This window comes from Ranitomeya imitator, chromosome 1, assembly GCF_032444005.1.
Source record: "Ranitomeya imitator isolate aRanImi1 chromosome 1, aRanImi1.pri, whole genome shotgun sequence".
NCBI classification, from domain to species: domain Eukaryota; kingdom Metazoa; phylum Chordata; class Amphibia; order Anura; family Dendrobatidae; genus Ranitomeya; species Ranitomeya imitator.
The window spans coordinates 982,642,320-982,660,763 of NC_091282.1; positions in this window are offsets into that span (position 1 = coordinate 982,642,320).

Here is an 18,444-nt window from a genome sequence, read left to right on the forward strand (position 1 = left end):
CATTTCGGCTGACTCTGAGCCTTTATCAAGATATACCTGTATCTTATAGTAGGCAAATGTCCGGGTGATCTATCCGTAGTGCGATACCGCACTGATACGAAATACTGATACGATGTGCCGGAGTTCTTTCTTGATATGTAAATAGTTAACTGTTTGCTGCAAGTTCCAGAATTGACTGTGGCGGTTTTCAAGTTCGTTAAACCTGACCAGGTTTCCATTTAAAGGGGTCCCTCATTTAAAGGGATCCCTCATTTAAAGGGATCCTCGGTTTACAGAGTTTTGTTTTGCTTCAAGGACATTTGGATCATTGCACATAGTTGGCACCTCCAAGGTGCACACTGGTTCTGCCCACTTGCCAGCGTGGGTAGGGCTTGACTTGCTTGTATATAGTATGCACCTTCTTAAAGGTGCTTCCTACTGGTTTTACAACAAAAGCTTTTACAGAGACCTGAAGAAAAACCTATTGGTGTGGCAGAATTCCAGGTTGGGATACACGCCTTGTAGACCAACGTTGGGGGTTAATAACGGGTCCCTCGCATCGTTCCTGCTATTACCATGTTAATAACTGACTTGAGTATTGATGTTTTGCGCTACCTCAGTAAAAGAGACTTGAATACTGTTTACTCCCTTAAAGGGAATGTTTAATTGTTGCACTTGAGAGAGTATATTAAAGAGTTAAAATAGTAGTGAAAGCTAACATTTGAATTTAGTTAAAATAATGTTTCAGTATAGCCGACAATGAGTATTGATATCTTGATGCACTTTTGAATAAAATAAAGAGAGAATAAATTGAAGGAAAGTGCAGCGAGCCCGTGGGGGTTGATAGACTGTTCTGCACTTGAAGAAGAGTAAAAGTAATAAGATGTTGATTTGCTCTTGAATAGTGTTGAGCGATACCGTCCGATACTTGAAAGTATCGGTATCGGATAGTATCGGCCGATACCCGAAAAGTATCGGATATCGCCGATAACGATATCCGATACCAATACAAGTCAATGGGACACCAAGTATCGGAAGGTATCCTGATGGTTCACAGGGTCTGAAGGAGAGGTCTGGGCCCTGGGATCCATATTAATGTGTAAAATAAAGAATTAAAATAAAAAATATTGATATATTCACCTCTCCGGCGGCCCCTGGACATCACCGCGGGTAACCGGCAGGCTTCTTTGTTTAAAATGAGCGCGTTTAGGACCTGAGGAATGACGTCACGGCTTCTGATTGGTCGCGTGCCGCCCATGTGACTGCCACGCGACCAATCAGAAGCCGCGACGTCATTCCTCAGGTCCTAAATTCCTAGAATGAGGAGTTTAGTGCCTGAGAATGACGTCGTGGCTTCTGATTGGTCACGTGGCGGTCACATGGGCGGCACGCGACCAATCAGAAGCCGCGACGTCATTCTCAGGCACTAAACTCCTCATTCTAGGAATTTAGGACCTGAGGAATGACGTCGCGGCTTCTGATTGGTCGCGTGGCGGTCACATGGGCTGCACGCGACCAATCAGAAGCCGTGACGTCATTCTCAGGCACTAAACTCCTCATTCTAGGAATTTAGGACCTGAGGAATGACGTCGCGGCTTCTGCTTGGTCGCGTGGCGGTCACATGGGTGGCACGCGACCAATCAGATTCCGCGACGTCATTCCTCAGGTCCTAAACGCGCTCATTTTAAACAAAGAAGCCTGCCGGTTACCCGCGGTGATGTCCAGGGGCCGCCGGAGAGGTGAATATATCAATATTTTTTATTTTAATTCTTTATTTTACACCTCACTATGGATCCGATACCCGATACCACAAAAGTATCGGATCTCGGTATCGGAATACCGATACCGCAAGTATCGGCCGATACCCGATACTTGCGGTATCAGAATGCTCAACACTACTCTTGAATAAAGAAAAATGCTTGATTTGCACTTAATAGATAGTATACCTATAAGGGTAATTGTATTTCATAGTTAGCTATAAGTTATGTTGTTTTCTTAATGATACCGTATTGCCTAGAAGTGGATTCACAATGTATATATGTTTTTGTTATGCATCGTTCAAGAGTCCTCACCTCCCATAAAGGGAAGCACCAGTTATATTAACCCCTTCACCCCCGGAGCTTTTTCCGCTTTTTCATTTTCGTTTTTTGCTCCCCTCCTTCCCAGAGCCATAACTTTTTTATTTTTCCGTCAATATGGCCATGTGAGGGCTTATTTTTTGCGGGACGAGATGTACTTTTGAACGATACCATTGATTTTACCATGCCATGTAACAGAAAACGGGAAACAAATTCCAAGTGTGATGAAATTGCAAAAAAAGTGCAATCTCACACTTGTTTTTTGTTTGGCTTTTTTGCTAGGTTCACTAAATGCTAAAACTAACCTGCCATTATGATTCTCCAGGTCATTATGAGTTCATAGACACCAAACATGTCTAGGTTATTTTATATCTAAGTGGTGAAAAAAAATTCCAAATTTTGCTAAAAAAAAAAAAAAAAAAATTTGCGCGATTTTCCGATACCCGTAGCGTCTCCAATTTTCGTGATCTGGGGTCAGGTGAGGGCTTATTTTTTGCGTGCCGAGCTGGCGTTTTTAATGATACCATTTTGGTGTAGATACGTTCTTTTGATCGCCCGTTATTGCATTTTAATGCAATGTTGCGGCGACCAAAAAAACGTAATTTTGGCGTTTTGATTTTTTTTCTCGCTACGTCATTTAGCGGTCAGGTTAATCCTTTGTTTTTATTGATAGATCGGGCGATTCTGAACGCGGCGATACCAAATATGTGTATGTTTGATTTTTTTTTAATTGTTTTATTTTGATTGGGGCGAAAGGGGGGTGATTTGAACTTTTATATATTTTTAATTTTTTTTATATTTCTAATCACTTTTTTTTTTTAATTTTAGCATGCTTCAATAGCCTCCATGGGAGGCTAGAAGCATGCATAACTCGATCGGCTCTGCTACATAGAGGTGAAGTACAGATCACCTCTATGTAGCAGAAATGCAGGGTTGCTTTGAACGCCGACCACAGGGTGGCGCTCAAAGCAATCGGCCATCAACAACCATAGAGGTCTCAAGGAGACCTCTGGTTGTTATGGCGATGCACTGCTGACCCCCGATCATGTGACGGGGGTCAGAAGTGCGAGTACTACCGGCCGCGCGGCCGGGAGCGCTAGTTAAATGCCGCTGTCAGCGCTTGACGGCGGCATTTAACTAGTTAATGAGCGCGGGCGGATCGCGATTCCGCTCGCGCTCATTGCGCGCACATGTCAGCTGTACAAAACAGCTGACATGTCGCGGCTTTGAAGTGGGCTCACCGTCGGAGCCCACCTCAAAGCAGGGGATCTGCCAGCTGACGTACTATTCCGTCAGCTGGCAGAAAGGGGTTAACCCCTTAAGCCCCGAGGGTGGTTTGCACGTTATTGACCGGGCCAATTTTTACAATTCTGACCACTGTCCCTTTATGAGGTTATAACTCTGGAACGCTTTAACGGATCCCGGTGATTCTGACATTGTTTTCTCGTGACATATTGTACTTCATGGTAGTGGTAAAATTTATTCGATATAACTTGCGTTTATTTGTGAAAAAAACGGAAATTTGGCGAAAATTTAGAAAATTTTGCAATTTTACAACTTTAAATTTTTATGCCCTTAAATCACAGAGATATGTCACGCAAAATACTTAATCAGTAACATTTCCCACATGTCTACTTTACATCAGCACAATTTTGGAACCAAAATTTTTTTTTGTTAGGGAGTTATAAGGGTTAAAAGTTGACCAGCAATTTCCCATTTTTACAACACCATTTTTTTTTAAGGACCACATCTCATTGGAAGTCATTTTGAGGGGTCTATATGATAGAAAATACCCAAGTGTGACACCATTCTAAAAACTGCACCCCTCAAGGTGCTCAAAACCACATTCAAGAAGTTTATTAACCCTTCAGGGGTTTCACAGGAATTTTTGGAATGTTTAAATAAAAATGAATATTTAACTTTTTTCACACAAAATTTATTTCAGCTCTAATTTGTTTTATTTTACCAAGGGTAACAGGATAAAATGGATGCCAAACATTGTTGTATAATCTGTCCTGAGTACGCTGATACCCCATATGTGGGGGCAAACTACTGTTTGGGCGCATGGCAGAGCTCGGAAGGAAAGGAGCGCCATTTGACTTTTCAATGCAAAATTGACAGGAATTGAAATGGGACGCCATGTTGCGTTTGGAGAGCCCCTCATGTGCCTAAACATTGAAACCCCCCACAAGTGACACCATTTTGGAAAGTAGACACCCTAAGGAACTTATCTAGATGTGTGGTGACCACTTTGACCCACCAATTGTTATAATGCAGAGCCGTAAAAATAAAAATCATATTTTTTCACAAAAATGATCTTTTCGCCCCCAATTTTTTATTTTCCCAAGGGTAAGAGAAGAAATTAGACCACAAAAGTTGTTGTACAATTTGTCCTGAGTGCGACGATACCCCATATGTGGGGGTAAACCACTTTTTCGGCGCATAGCAGAGCTCAGAAGGGAAGGAGCACCATTTGACTTTTCAATGCAAAATTGACTGGAATTAAGATGGGACGCCATGTTGGTTTGGAGAGCCCCTGATGTGCCTAAACATTAAAACCCCCCACAAGTGACACCATTTTGGAAACTAGACCCCCTAAGGAACTTATCTAGATGTGTTTTGAGAGCTTTGAACCCCCATGTGTTTCACTACAGTTTATAACGCAGAGCCGTGAAAATATTTTTTTTTTTTTCGCAAAAATTATTTTTTAGCCCCCAGTTTTGTATTTTCACAAGGGTAACAGAATAAATTAGACCCCAAAAGTTGTTGTCCAATTTGTCCTGAGTACGCTGATACCCAATATGTGGGGGGGAACCACTGATTGGGCGCATGGCAGAGCTTGGAAGGGAAGGAGCGCCATTTGGAATGCAGACTTAGATGGATTGGTCTGCAGGAGTCACGTTGCATTTGCAGAGCCCCTGATGTACCCAAACAGTACAAACCCGCCACAAGTGACCCCATATTAGAAACTAGACCTCCCAAGGAACTTATCTAGATGTGTTGTGAGAACTTTGAACCCCTAAGTGTTTCACTACAGTTTATAACGCAGAGCCGTGAAAATAAATATTCTTTTTTTTCACAAAAATGATTTTTTATCCCCCAGCTTTGTATTTTTACAAGGGTAACAGAATAAATTGGACCCCAAAAGTTGTTGTCAAATTTGTCCTGATTACGCTGATACCCCATATGTGGGGGGGAACCACTGTTTGGGAGCATGGCAGAGCTCGGAAGGGAAGGAGCGCCATTTGGAATGAAGACTTAGATGGATTGGTCTGCAGGCGTCACGTTGCATTTGCAGAGCCACTGATGTACCCAAACAGTACAAACAACCCACAAGTGACCTCCCACGGAACTTTTCTAGATGTGTTGTGAAAACTTTGAACCCCCAAGTGTTTCACTACAGTTTACAACGCAGAACCGTGAAAATAAAAAATCCTTTTTTTTTCCCACAAAAATGATTTTTAGCCCCCCAAATTTTTATTTTTCCAAGGATAACAAGAGAACTTGGACCCAAAAAGTTGTTGTCCAATTTGTTTCGAGTACGCTGATACCCCATATGTTGGGGTAAACCCCTGTTTGGGCGCACGGGAGAGCTCGGATATAAAGGAGCACTGTTTTACTTTTTCAATGCAGAATTGGCTGGAATTGAGATCGGACGCCATGTTGCGTTTGGAGAGCCCCTGATGTGCCTAAACGGTGGAAACCCCCCAATTATAACTGAAACCCTAATCCAAACGCACCCCTAACCCTAATCCCAACTGTAACCCTAACCACACACCTAACCCTGACACACCCCTAATTCTAATCCCAACCCTAATCCCAACCGTAAATGTAATCCAAACCCTAACCCTAGCCCTAACCCTAGCCCTAACCCTAACCCTAGCCCTAACCCTAATGGGAAAATGGAAATAAATACATTTTTTTAATTTTATTATTTTTCCCTAAGGCTAGGTTCACAGTGCGTTAGGGAAATCCGTTTAGCGCTAGCGCTAGCGGATTGCGCTAACGCAATGTCTTTTTAGGTGTCGCGTTTAGTGGTCGCGTTAACGTCCCTGCTCTGGAAGATCGGGGATCGGACCTCGGGCGCGCCGCGGACGCTGCAAGCAGCGTCCGAGGCGCGCCACAAAAGAACGGCACCTTGCTAGCGCGAGCCGAAAATGGCACGCTCTAGCGATGCGCTACACCCGAAAATCACATTGCTGTCAATGGGTGTGCTAACGGACCCTTTGCACGGGGTTAATTGTGACATTTTCGCCGTGCAACGCCATCCGTTAGCGTTAACCCATTAACGCAATGTGAACCTAGCCTAACTAAGGGGGTGATGAAGGGGGGTCTGATTTACTTTTATAGCGTTTTTATATCGGATTTTTATGATTGGCAGCCGTCACACACTAAAAGACGCTTTTTATAGCAAAAAAGTTTTTGCGTCTCCACATTTTGAGACCTATAATTTTTCCATATTTTGGTCCACAGAGTCATGTGAGGTCTTGTTTTTTCCGGGACGAGTTGACGTTTTTATTGGTAACATTTTCGGACACTTGCCAGTTTTTGATCGCTTTTTATTCCGATTTTTTGTGAGGCAGAATGACCAAAAACCAGCTATTCATGAATTTCTTTTGGGGGAGGCGTTTATACCGTTCCGCGTTTGGTAAACTTGATAAAGCAGTTTTATTCGTCAGGTCAGTACGATTACAGCGATACCTCATTTATATCATTTTTTTATGTTTTGGCGCTTTTATACGATAAAAGCTATTTTATAGAAAAAATAATTATTTTGGCATCGCTTTATTCTGAGGACTATAACTTTTTTATTTTTTTGGTTATGATGCTATATGGCAGCTCGTTTTTTGCGGGACAAGATGACGTTTTCAGAGGTACCATGGTTGTCTATATCCGTCTTTTTGAGCGCGTGTTATTCCACTTTTTGTTCAGCGTTATGATAATAAAGCGTTGTTTTTTGGCTCGTTTTTTTTTTTTTCTTACGCTGTTCACTGAAGGGGTTAACTAGTGGGCCAGTTTTATAGGTTGGGTCGTTACAGACGCGGCAATACTAAATATGTGTACTTTTATTGTTTGGTTTTTTTTTTTTTTTTAGATAAATGTATTTATGGGAATAATATATTTTTTTTCTTCTTTATTTAGGGTTTTTTTTTTGTTTTTTTTTTACACGTGTGGAAATTTTTTTTTTTACTTTTTCACTTTGTCCCGGGGGGGACATCACAGATCACCGATCTGACAGTGTGCACAGCACTCTGTCAGATCGGTGATCTGACATACAGCCGGGCAGGATTAGAGCTGCAGCTGCAGCCTGATCCTGACCCGGAAGTGCTCCCTGCAGGACCCGGATGCAGCCCCGTGGCCATTTTGGATCCGGGGCCTGCAGGGAGAAGACGCTCGGTACACGGTGAGTACATCACCGTGTACCGATCGTCTCAGGGAAGACCGCAGGGAGCCCCCTCCCTGCGCGATGCTTCCCTGCACCGCCGGCACATCGCGATCATCTTTGATCGCGGTGTGCCGGGGGATAATGTGCCGGGAGCGGTCCGTGACCGCTCCTGGCACATAGTGCCGGATGTCAGCTGCGATAGGCAGCTGACACCCGGCCGCGATCGGCCGCGCTCCCCCCGTGAGCGCGGCCGATCGCATATGATGTACTATCCCGTCACTGGGAATTAAGTCCCAGGTCACCTTGACGGGATAGTACGTCATATGGGATTAAGGGGTTAATTTGTTTTATTGCATTTCAAAAATGTGTATGTCTTTTGCTAATGTATTGTTGTTTTTCGCTTCCCAGTCCGGGAGTACTGGATTTAACGGGGGAGTGCAGCGCCCCAGGGTCCTGGTCATTGCAGTAATGTCATTTTTCTCTAGGGGAGAGTGATATTACGTTTGGAGGCAAAGAAGGATAACTGCATTCATGTATCACAAACATGCAACATATTTCACACTCCAGGCCGCCAGGGGGAGCTCTTGCTCCTATTTATTAGGTCACTCCCCACATTGATAAAACTGGTGACCTGTAGGGAAAGTTAGACGGTTGCTGGCTGAGCTCCGCTCAGTTAGTTGGTCCCTGGCAGGAGTGGGATCCTGTCAGAGAACGAGAGAAGGACACGGAGCTGTGCATGCCCTCAGAGATGCACCTCCTGGAAAGAGACATTGAAGGCAGAACTGTGTTGCAGCGAGCGTGCAAAAGAAGTCGTAGCAAAGGAGTGGATATCAGAAGGGGACCAGCCCTACACAGGCTGCCACTTTCTGAGGCGCAGAAGCCCAGTAGCCGGAACTCCGAGGGAGTAATGTTCTTTATGCCTTTCTCCAAGGACCGGCAGGCAGCTAATTTCATGTTACCTGTCCGCCCTACACCCAGGAGGCACGGTGGCACCCCTTAGAGGCTGGGGCATGATAGAGTCCCTATAAACCGCCTCAAGCCACCAGTCATACGGGTTTGTCCTATCCTATCCGTAGGACATAGAGAGAGACATAACATCTACAACAGTTGTGAGGACCTTATGAGAAGCTTAGCAGTAAGGGACTACAACACTGCAGCGCGAGAGGAAGGCTACTGATTTCCACCTGGACAAGAGAACTCTGGACTTGCCTCCAAATCGGCCGGACTCTACCAGCCCTGTGATCTAGTGCCCTGGACTGTGGATCCTGAAGTCTTCAGTAAAGGTAAAGAGACTGCAACCTTGTGTCCTCGTTCTTCTCTTCGCCTCTCACCATCCACCATCTACACACCGGGAAGCCCTGGGGACATACTTCCCCTGTGGGAAGGTATACCATCTAGCTGCCATAACATCACCCCAGCGGACCCCTTAAAGCAGCGTCGGTCACCCTGACCAAATACCACAAGTGGCGTCACGAACATTTCCCCTTTAAAGACCTTTCCTGTTATGACTTGGTGGTTAGGACAATAATGGACCAGGTGGTAAAGAGCACACGGAAAGACCTGATAGTTAATAATAATAATACAGGACAAGCTCTGCGACGTGGGAACTCTGCTGACCGCAATCCCTAATCCTATCACACACACTAGAAATAGCCGTGGATTGCTCCTAATGCTCCCTATGCAACTCGTCACAGCCTAAGGAACTAGCTATCCCTGAAGATAGAAAAATAAAGCTTACCTTGCCTCAGAGAAATTCCCCAAAGGAAAAGGCAGCCCCCCACATATAATGACTGTGAGATAAGATGAAAATCACAAACACAGAGATGAAATAGATTTAGCAAAGAGAGGCCCGACTTACTGAACAGACAGAGGATAGGAAAGGTGACTTTGCGGTCAGCACAAAAACTACAAAAAAACCACGCAGAGGGCGCAAAAGACCCTCCGCACTGACTCACGGTGCGGAGGCGCTCCCTCTGCGTCCCAGAGCTTCCAGCAAGCAAGACAAAAATCAAAATAGCAAGCTGGACAGAAAAATAGCAAACATGAAAAACAAGCAGGAACTTAGCTTCTGTTGGAGAAGTCAGGTCACAAGAACGATCCAGGAGCGAACAGACCAATACTGGAATATTGACAGGTGGCATGGAACAATGATCTAAGTGGAGTTAAATAGAGCAGCCAGCTAACGAATTAACCTCGTCACCTGTGGAAGGAAACTCAGAAGCCGCAGCCCCACTCACAACCACCAGAGGAAGCCCATGGACAGAACCAGCCGAAGTACCATTCATGACCACAGGAGGGAGCTTGACAACAGAATTCACAACAGTACCCCCCCTTGAGGAGGGGTCACCGAACCCTCACCAGAGCCCCCAGGCCGACCAGGACGAGCCAAATGAAAGGCACGAACCAGATCGGCAGCATGAACATCAGAGGCAAAGACCCAGGAATTATCTTCCTGACCATAACCCTTCCACTTGACCAGGTACTGGAGTTTCCGTCTCGAAATACGAGAATCCAAAATCTTCTCCACCACATACTCCAACTCCCCCTCAACCAACACCGGAGCAGGAGGATCAACGGATGGAACCACAGGCGCCACGTATCTCCGCAACAACGACCTATGGAATACATTATGGATGGCAAAAGAAGCTGGAAGGGTCAAACGAAATGACACATGATTGAGAACCTCAGAAATCTTATACGGACCAATGAAACGAGGCTTAAACTTAGGAGAGGAAACCTTCATAGGAACATAACGAGACGACAACCAAACCAAATCCCCAACACGAAGTCGGGGACCCACACAGCGCCGGCGGTTAGCGAAACGTTGAGCCTTCTCCTGGGACAATGTCAAATTGTCCACCACATGAGTACAAATCTGCTGCAACCTATCCACCACAGTATCTACACCAGGACAGTCCGAAGACTCAACCTGCCCTGAAGAGAAACGAGGATGGAAACCAGAATTGCAGAAAAATGACGAAACCAAAGTAGCCGAGCTGGCCCGATTATTAAGGGCGAACTCAGCCAAAGGCAAAAAGGACACCCAATCATCCTGATCAGCAGAAACAAAGCATCTCAGATATGTTTCCAATGTCTGATTAGTTCGTTCGGTTTGGCCATTTGTCTGAGGATGGAAAGCTGAGGAAAAAGACAAATCAATGCCCATCCTAGCACAAAAGGATCGCCAAAACCTCGAAACAAACTGGGAACCTCTGTCCGAAACGATGTTCTCCGGAATGCCATGTAAACGAACTACATGCTGGAAAAACAACGGCACCAAATCAGAGGAGGAAGGCAATTTAGACAAGGGTACCAAATGGACCATCTTAGAGAAGCGATCACAAACCACCCAAATGACCGACATCTTTTGAGAGACAGGGAGATCCGAAATAAAATCCATAGAAATATGCGTCCAGGGCCTCTTCGGGACAGGCAAGGGCAAAAGCAACCCACTGGCACGAGAACAGCAGGGCTTAGCCCGAGCACAAGTCCCACAGGACTGCACAAAAGAACGCACATCCCGTGACAAAGAAGGCCACCAAAAGGATCTAGCCACCAAATCTCTGGTACCAAAGATTCCAGGATGACCAGCCAACACCGAACAATGAACCTCAGAGATAACTCTACTAGTCCATTTATCAGGGACAAACAGTTTCTCCGCTGGGCAACGGTCAGGTCTACCAGCCTGAAATTTTTGCAGCACCCGCCGCAAATCAGGGGAAATGGCAGACAAAATTACCCCTTCTCTGAGAATACCCGCCGGCTCAGGAACACCCGGAGAGTCGGGCACAAAACTCCTTGACAGGGCATCAGCCTTCACATTCTTAGAGCCCGGAAGGTACGAAACCACAAAATCAAAACGGGAGAAAAATAGCGACCAACGAGCCTGTCTAGGATTCAACCGTTTGGCAGACTCGAGATAAGTCAAATTCTTGTGATCCGTCAAGACCACCACGCGATGCTTGGCTCCTTCAAGCCAATGACGCCACTCCTCGAATGCCCACTTCATGGCCAACAACTCTCGATTGCCAACATCATAATTGCGCTCAGCAGGCGAAAACTTTCTAGAAAAGAAGGCACATGGTTTCATCACCGAGCCATCAGAACTTCTTTGCGACAAAACAGCCCCTGCTCCAATCTCAGAAGCATCAACCTCGACCTGAAACGGGAGCGAAACATCTGGCTGGCACAACACAGGGGCAGAGGAAAAACGATGCTTCAACTCCTGAAAAGCTTCCACAGCCGCAGAAGACCAATTGACCACATCAGCACCCTTCTTGGTCAAATCAGTCAACGGTTTAACAACACTAGAAAAATTACTGATGAAGCGACGATAAAAATTAGCAAAGCCCAGGATCTTTTGCAGACTCTTCACAGATGTCGGCTGAGTCCAATCATAAATGGCCTGGACTTTAACATGGTCCATCTCGATAGTAGAAGGGGAAAAAATGAAACCCAAAAATGAAACCTTCTGAACTCCAAAGAGACACTTTGACCCCTTCACAACCAAAGAATTAGCACGAAGGACCTGGAACACCATTCTGACCTGCTTCACGTGAGACTCCCAATCATCCGAGAAGACCAAAATATCATCCAAATATACAATCAGGAATTTATCCAGGTACTCTCGGAAGATGTCATGCATAAAGGACTGAAATACTGATGGAGCATTGGAAAGCCCGAATGGCATAACCAGGTACTCAAAATGGCCCTCGGGCGTATTAAATGCTGTTTTCCATTCATCGCCCTGTTTAATACGCACAAGATTATACGCCCCTCGAAGATCTATCTTGGTGAACCAACTAGCCCCTTTAATACGAGCAAACAAATCAGACAGCAGCGGCAAAGGATACTGAAACCTGACTGTAATTTTATTAAGAAGGCGGTAATCAATACAAGGTCTCAAAGAACCATCCTTCTTGGCCACAAAAAAGAACCCTGCTCCTAACGGTGATGAAGACGGGCGAATATGACCTTTCTCCAAGGATTCCTTTATATAACTCCGCATAGCGGCGTGTTCTGGCACAGATAAATTGAACAGTCGGCCCTTAGGAAACTTACTACCAGGAATCAAATTAATAGCACAATCGCAATCCCTATGAGGAGGTAGGGCACTGGATTTGGGCTCATCAAATACATCCCGGTAATCCGACAAAAACTTCAGGACTTCAGAAGGGGTGGATGACGAAATAGACAAATATGGAACATCACCATGTACCCCCTGACAACCCCAGCTGGACACAGACATAGATTTCCAATCCAATACTGGATTATGGACCTGTAGCCATGGCAACCCCAAAACGACCACATCATGCAGATTATGCAACACCAAAAAGCGAATATCCTCCTGATGTGCAGGAGCCATGCACATGGTCAATTGGGTCCAGTACTGAGGCTTATTCTTGGCCAAAGGCGTAGCATCAATTCCTCTCAATGGAATAGGATACTGCAAGGGCTCCAAGAAAAAACCACAGCGCCTAGCAAACTCCAAGTCCATCAAATTCAGGGCAGCGCCTGAATCCACAAATGCCATAACAGAATAGGATGACAAAGAGCAAATCAGAGTAACGGACAAAAGAAATTTCGACTGTACCGTACCAATGGTGGCAGACCTAGCGAACCGCTTAGTGCGATTAGGACAATCGAAGACAGCATGAGTGGAATCACCACAGTAAAAACACAGCCCATTCCGACGTCTGTGTTCTTGCCGTTCAGCTTTGGTCAAAGTCCTATCACATTGCATAGGCTCAGGTCTATGCTCAGATAATACCGCCAAATAGTGCACAGCTTTACGCTCACGCAAGCGTTGATCGATCTGAATGGCCAAAGACATAGACTCATTCAGACCAGCAGGCATGGGAAATCCCACCATGACATCCTTAAGGGCTTCAGAGAGACCCTTTCTGAAAATTGCTGCCAGGGCACATTCATTCCACTGAGTGAGTACAGACCACTTCCTAAACTTCTGACAATATATCTCTACCTCATCCTGACCCTGACGCAGAGCCAGCAAGATTTTCTCTGCCTGATTCACTGAATTTGGTTCATCATAAAGCAATCCAAGCGCCAGAAAAAACGCATCAACATCACGCAATGCCGGATCTCCTGGCGCAAGGGAAAATGCCCAGTCTTGAGGGTCGCCATGTAACAAAGAAATAATGATTTTCACCTGTTGAACAGGGTCACCTGAGGAGCGAGGTTTCAAAGCAAGAAACAATTTACAATTATTTTTGAAATTCAGAAACTTAGATCTATCCCCAAAAAACAAATCAGGAATTGGAATCCTAGGCTCTGACATCGGATTCTGAACCACAAAATCTTGAATGTTTTGTACCCTTGCAGTGAGATTATCCATCCAAGAGGACAGACCTTGAATGTCCATATCCACACCTGTATCCTGAACCACCCAGAGGTCTAGGGGAAAAGAAAGGCAAAACACAGTGCAAAGAAAAAAAAATGGTCTCAGAACTTCTCATATCCCTCTATTGAGATGCATTAATACTTTGGGCCACCTGTACTGTTATGACCTGGTGGTTAGGACAATAATGGACCAGGTGGTAAAGAGCACACGGAAAGACCTGATAGTTAATAATAATAATACAGGACAAGCTCTGGGACGTGGGAACTCTGCTGACCGCAATCCCTAATCCTATCACACACACTAGAAATAGCCGTGGATTGCTCCTAACGCTCCCTATGCAACTCGTCACAGCCTAAGGAACTAGCTATCCCTAAAGATAGAAAAATAAAGCCTACCTTGCCTCAGAGAAATTCCCCAAGGGAAAAGGCAGCCCCCCACATATAATGACTGTGAGATAAGATGAAAATCACAAACAGAGAGATGAAATAGATTTAGCAAAGAGAGGCCCGACTTACTGAACAGACAGAGGATAGGAAAGGTGACTTTGCGGTCAGCACAAAAACTACAAAAAAACCACGCAGAGGGCGCAAAAGACCCTCCGCACCGACTCACGGTGCGGAGGCGCTCCCTCTGCGTCCCAGAGCTTCCAGCAAGCAAGACAAAAATCAAAATAGCAAGCTGGACAGAAAAATAGCAAACAAGAGAAAAACAAGCAGGAACTTAGCTTCTGTTGGAGAAGACAGGTCACAAGAACGATCCAGGAGTGAACAGACCAATACTGGAACATTGACAGGTGGCATGGAGCAATGATCTAAGTGCAGTTAAATAGAGCAGCCAGCTAACGAATTAACCTCGTCACCTGTGGAAGGAAACTCAGAAGCCGCAGCCCCACTCACAACCACCAGAGGAAGCCCATGGACAGAACCAGCCGAAGTACCATTCATGACCACAGGAGGGAGCTTGACAACAGAATTTGCAACACTTTCCCTTTTACACAGACGTCCCAGGGCCACGGATCAGGTCAGCCACCGTGACATCCCCCCTGTGAACCGAAGGACCCAGTACTGAGTACCCTACGGCCCCATGGGGGCATTCCACAAACATAAATAGTATTGTATTACAGTACGACTCAAGGGTATTTTATCATTTCACCATCTAGTGGTATTGACGCACCACCTTGTGAGATGCAGGGCCTAGTATCTCGGAGGATGGTTCAGTCACGGTGACTCCGATGGCTCTAACAATCCCTAGGTTTGGTGGCAATTATAAAGGGGGAGACGACGGATATATGAGACTGAGTTATGTTGATGCCCGCAAGGGATGAGGCTGCGGACGAAAAAGGCATACATCGGAGTCTCGTGCAAACTTGAAAGATGATCTTTACTGAAGACTTGTAACAATCCTTATATTTTTTAATATAACAGTCGTAGGTAGCCGATAAAATTTTTCTTACAATTGCAACGGTCAAAGCCTTTTCTCGGTCCCGGCCTTGGGAGGATGGTGGTAACTTTTCATTTGACTAACTGTGCTGCATGAAGGGGGAGGATCAAACTGACCTTAATCAGATCGGAGTTTCCAGGGAATTTGCTGCTCAGTTTCTGCAGTTCCTTTTCTTGTCTCAGCACCCTGTTGCTGTAAGATGCGGGGCACTCTGAATAGATTGCTATTTGTACACCCTGCTTGCCCCCATCCAGGATCCCCAATTTTCTACCTCCTCTCCCCACCAAAACCGTCCATAAAGTGCTTTTCGTCCTGCACACACCACCTCCAACTGCTCCTTATCTTCAAATCAGAAAAACACGTTGCAATGCCAAACTAAGGCAGAAGAGGGCAGCATAGTACTACAAGTTGTAATACCAAAACAAGGCAGGAGAGGGCAGCATAGAATTAAATAGTTTACCTCCTCCCAAGGCAAGACAAGGAGCCGGTGTCGCAAGTGTAATCATGTAAGGAATAGAGAACACACTTACCATATGATATATAACATACATTAGTAATGGCTTTCCTGGTCACTACAGTATCAGGAAAATATGTTCCTTGCATATAGTAAAATGACGATCCCTTTACCCCATCTTGTGACCACAGCTGTGACTGGCTGGAAGTCACTGCTAATGGTCAATATACAGTATCTCTTAAAGGGGTTGTCCTATAAAAACCAATAAGTCTGCAGTCACTCAGTGTGACTTCAGACTTATGAATCCCCCCCAGTGCACACATTGAGGGGATTTGCTAGTTTCAGACCTGTAAACGGAGGGTGTGGATGCGTTATACATACCCTTGGCCAGTGGTCATGGCCTTGCTCCATACACTTGTTTGAGCCAAGGCCATGCCCCGACCACCGTATGAAGTGCTAGGCCACACCCACTGGCCGGGGGTACGTATAACTCATACATACTCTCCGTTCCTCAGTCTGAAACAGATGAATCCCTGCAGTGCACAGTGCGTGCGCTGGGGGATTCATAAGTCTGTTTGCAGTCACATAGAGTGACTGCAGACTTATTGTTTTTTTCACATGTGGACTGTTGTCCTCCCTTGCATCACTTGTCAACCCCATTAATGTAAGTGTATAAGAAACTCAATTTGAGTGTCATAGACTTACATTGAGAAGTAACTTCCAGTCCGCTAAGCAAACACTGTTGTGTTCTGGCCTGTCACAACTCTGCTCATGTGATGCAGGGGAGGACAACAGACCACATGTGAAGTTGCGCTGCTCACACGATGTTACCTAATACCAGGTCCCATTCACTGGCTGCAGGGGATGGTTCTCCACACACAATTATTTGCAGACAACTCTGCATTTGAATTAGACAAGATGGCAAAGTATTTTTTTTTATGGAACCTGAAAGCTGATTCATAGCACCATGGGCAGCATGAGCCAGAGAACAGTTTAGTTATTACAGCCATGTATGTTTTACCCTGAGGCATTGGAGAGATTACATACCATAAAATGCTGCCCTTGAACAATGCTGGCTTTTGGTGGCTTCTAACCGACCTGTTAACCTAGTCTTCAGGTATCTCCTTAAACATATATACCGTACATACTCAAGTATAAGCCGACCCGAGTATAAGCTGAGACCCCTAATTTTGCCACAAAAAACTGGGAAAACTTAATGACTCGAGTATAAGCCTAGGGTAGGAAATGCAGCAGCTACTGGTAAATTTCAAAAATAAAAATAGATACCAATAAAAGTAAAATGAATTAAGACATCAGTAGGTTGTGTTTTTGAATATCCATATTCAATCAGGAGCCCCATATAATGCTCCATACAGTTCATGATGGGCCCCATAAGATGCTCCATACAAAATATGCCCCATATAATGCTCCATAAAGTTTATGATGGGCCCCATAAGATGCTCAATATTAAAATATGCCCCATATAATTATGCACAAAGGTTAATAATGGCCCCATAAGATGCTCCATAGAAACATTTGCCCCATAAAATGCATAAATGTTATTATGGCCCCATAAGATCCTCCATAGAAACATTTGTCCCATATAATGCTGCATAAAGTTTGATTATGGCCCCATAAGATGCTCCATAGAAACATTTGCCCCATACAATGCTGCATAAAGGTTGATTATGGCCCCATAAGATGCTCCATAGAAACATGTGCCCCATACAATGCTGCATAAAGGTTGATTATGGCCCCATAAGGTGCTCCGTAGAGTAATATGCCCCATATGCTGTTGCTGCGATTACATCATTGCGCCCTCTGACCTAAATGTCACAGCCAGAGGATGCGGAAGACAGAGCAGTGCCCGGTGGTGGAACGGGGACAGGTGAATATTGCGATGCGCACCCTTCCCCATTATACTCACCTGCCCGGCACGGTCCCTTGCAGCTTCTCACTGACATGGTCTTAGCGCCGGCAGCTTGTTCCCTATGGGATTGGATTCGCATCCATATTCATTACTTTAATGAGCGGTACCAGTGACCACTGAACACAGGAAGAGCTTCCGGCGCCCGGACACCATCGGAGATGCAGGGACTGCACTAGGAGCAGGTGAGTATGCGACATCCGCCGCTCCTCCTCCCCCGCTGTCCCCCTGGGACAATGACTCAAGTGTAAGCCTAAAAATGGGCTGAAAATCTCGGCTTATACTCAAGTATAAAAGGTATATAGGGATTACTGTCAGGGGAGCAGTGCTGGGAGAATCCTCTTGGGCTAGCCATCTTACTCGCATTTAAGGAATCAAACCAATTGAATCAAATGCTATGCTAAGGTTATGCTTACTCATAAGATCTTTGATTTCTACAAGTCCACTGAACTGATCAATAAGTTCAACCACAATACAGTAAAAAAAGAGACTTTCATCTGTAGGTCCCGTGGAAACGCAGCAGCGCGAAACGGCCGTCGTCTGTCACAATTCACATTCTCCCCTGCTGAAGATTCTTCCGTTGCAATAAAGGACTATTTTTAGGACAGTGAGTGCTCTCAGTTTTCTTCTTTCATTGATCAATAAGTTCCATAGTAGCTCAACTGTCTATGTTTAGTAATAAAGATCAACCCCCTGGTTAAAAAATGTATTCAAGGCAGTGTCTTTCTGATAACAAACACTTTCATCCTTTCATGGTCCTGCAATTATCACATTGGTATCGAGGTGTTTCCGATGCGTGGCTGATTGAAATTAGTGCTT